Genomic DNA, 3,461 nt, shown 5'->3' on the forward strand with positions numbered 1-3,461 from the left:
AGGGTGTACTTAAATTCTCTCTTACATCCTTCAATCAAACGAAGTGTGAAAAGTTTTACAGGTGGGCGGGACTTCCGGTGGCTGGGACATCCTAGGGCTGGACTTCCGGTGGTGAGCCTTCCGGTGACGTAACCGGATGTTGTCATTAGCCGGATATCGTCATTAGCCGGATGTTGTCATTACAAGGAAGCAAATCTTTCTAATTGTATGTTTTTAGATGTTTTTTACATCTAAAAACAAAGCATGTAGTTTATCCACTTTAAAAGGTCACTCAGGTTAATGCATGCACATCACACAAAATTCTGATAAAAAGAGAGAGCCTGACAGAATTGTAAATTCATTTTGTTTTAACACAGGGGTTATTTAGATGGATGTTTTTACATCTAAAAAACAAGGAGACAAAAAGTAGATACAGAACCTTTCTTCCTCTGATCAAATGTTTGAGTAATCTAATCTGCACCAGCAGCTTGTAGAGATGATCTAAAAACAGTGAAACAAATGAACTGAGAAAATAGTTAAAAAGTAAGCCAAACATGGAATTATCTAACATTTTATGACTGCTTAGTATGCTGTTTCCAAATTAGAAATGGATTCTACAGCTAAAAGACTTTGTTTGGAATCATGAGAGACTCCATTTGGTAAAATGGATGATAATTTTAGTTATCTTAAGCTTTTCTTTTTTCATCTTAGAGCAATAGTTATTGAGGATTTAGAGAAAACAGTTTTCTCCTCATCCCACATGGGAGCCAGAAGTTGTAATCTCTATGTCTATGTAAAACGTCACAAGAAACTGAAAAAATAAAAAATAAAGGTTATAAAGTCCTCAGACATGTCACTGTTTATTGAATTAAGGCAGACATCCACAGCTGTTTCTTGTGTATTGTCTCAGACACAGTCTTCACACTGATCGTGCTCTTTTCCTGGCCCAAAGTCTCGACCATTGTCTCAGTCAATACACATCCACTGTTTATTGAATAGGTGATCAGACCTCAGACATCCGCAGCTGTTTCTTGCGTATTGTCTCAGACAAAAGTCTTCACACCAACTGTAGTCAAAGTAATTAAGAGGACTGTGCTCTTTTCCTGGCCATAAGTCTCGAGCATTGCCTCTGACAATTCCCATCCCCTGTTTATTGAATTAACACGTCTGCGCTGTTCCTGAGGTGTCTTGGCGGTGTGTGGCCAAGGGGCGTAAATATGCGTGCTGATAGGATTTCGTCATTAGGGGGCGAATCTAGAATCAACGAATTAAAAAAACAGAGGGGCGTTGTTCAGTGTTTGTTTTAAATACTAGCGGAAAACGCAACAATTTACCTGCAGCATTCGCTGGAAAAGAACACTGGTTGAACAATGGTTAGAGTTAAGAGAGTTTTTCATCAAACCGGGGAGAAAAGCAAGGTGTGCCAAGATGATGAGCAACCATCTACATCATCTATTTCCTCGTCTGAGATACCTATCGGAATTCCTATTGTAACATACTCTGCAGATGATGATTGATAGGTATTATTTAGTCAACTCAGAGGTAAGGAACGACACAGAGTCAGTTATAGTTGCGGCAAGGGTAGGTCACACTCTGCAGTGCAAAACTACAAAGTATTAACACTCCTCCCTCTTTATTTATACATGCTTGGTCACACACAGTTCAAACAACATTCAAGGTGTGTGTGTGTGTGTGTGTGTGTGGGGGGGGGTTAGGGTTCATGTGTCTTGATTTTAGAGAAAGGAGTGAGGATTGGTGCCAGTCCCTAAATGTTGCTGATAATAGCATAACTCACCCTTCTCTCTTATCTCTTTGTCTATGGCATGTGGGGGAAGAAAGCACTTAGAGCAGACACAAGTGATAAACAATATAAAAAGTCATAAAACCCCTAACAGTTCCCCCCTGTTTTATCACGAATAAGTCATGAGTAAATACATGTAAAATGAAACACTCTGTGTAAGCACAAACCCACAGGACGGAAAACAGATTATTTTGTGGGAAACACTTACACGGTTTCTCCGCCCCTAGGCAACCACCAATCATGGCAGAGTGAAACAATATACTAAAACAAAGAAACAATGTAATAATAAAAAATAAAAGAATTAAAACAAGCCCTGTTCATATCATCATTGCACTTTTTCTCAATTCACTTAAACAGCAACTTCTTTCGATTTTCTGCTATAAGGTCATTTTATGAAGTACAATTATGAATACACACAGGCATTGAAGATATATTCATTTACAACATGTCATCATAATCATCTGTTTTTTGGATCCAGTGTCCATCTTGTCCATCTCTTCTCGTGTGATGTTACATCCTGTGGATCCTGTCTTAAACAGAGAAAGAGCCCTGCTACCAGGTTTAAGCTCAGGCTTATCAGTCCTGTCCACACGTTACAAAAAGCCATGCTAAATTGGGCACAGGTCAGTTGTTTTCTTTGCCGGTTTGAGATGTTGGCCTTATGGGTCCAACCCCTTTGTACCCGGTCATTCCCCTGTTACCCCGTCGGTTGGTTTGGCTCCTGTAATGGCAATATTAGCTTACAGTGGCTCTTGTGGATCCAGGATGGTCTCTCTGCGATTTTCAGAGCTGTCGGTGTGGTCAGGAGAACACGGTATGGCCCTCTCCAGCAGGGGGTGCTCCAGTCCTTTCTGTGAAGTGTCTTAATCAGGACCAGGTCCCCAGGCCTCAGGTTGTTCTGTGAAATCAGAGCAGAATTTACTGGCAGACTACTGGACAACTGTACTTCTTTTGTTTGTAACATCTTATTCATCCATTCAGCTAATGATGTTTCCTGCTGTGCTTTTCCTATGTCATCCATTTCTGATGGCAATGGAAAAGGTCTGCCATGTACTATTTCAAATGGAGTGAGACCAGTTTGATTTGGAGTTATTCTCATCCATAATTTAACCAGAGATAGACATTCAGGCCATGGCCTCCCTGTTTCTTCCATTGTTTTCCTTAATCTATTTTTTATTGTTCCATTTGTTCGTTCAACCAGCCCAGCAGATTGTGGGTGGTAAGAACAATGGTTTTCTAACTGAAACCCTAATGCTTTAGAGCACAGTTCTATTACATTATTTACAAAATGAGTCCCATTATCTGATCTTATGATTTGTGGGATACCATATGTAGGGAAGAAATGTGTCACTAAAGTCTTTGCCACTGTGAGCGCATCACAGTGTTTTGCAGGGTACATTTTACCCACTTTGAAAATGCATCTATAACCACTAAACAATATTTCTTTCCCCCTGACCATGATAACTCTATGAAATCCATGTGTATCGTGTGAAAGGGATGAAATGCTGCTGGGAACTGGCCCCTGTTGGGTCTCATGTTCCCCTGTGGATTATGTTTGCAGCAGATAATACATGATCTACAAAAGTTTTTTGCATAGTCAGAAAAATTTATGGTATGGAAATGTAGATTTACTAAGTGTATCATTCCCCCTCTCGACACATGGGAAACCCCGTGTGTCGCA

This window comes from Girardinichthys multiradiatus, chromosome 7 (genome assembly GCF_021462225.1).
Source record: "Girardinichthys multiradiatus isolate DD_20200921_A chromosome 7, DD_fGirMul_XY1, whole genome shotgun sequence".
Classification (NCBI taxonomy): domain Eukaryota; kingdom Metazoa; phylum Chordata; class Actinopteri; order Cyprinodontiformes; family Goodeidae; genus Girardinichthys; species Girardinichthys multiradiatus.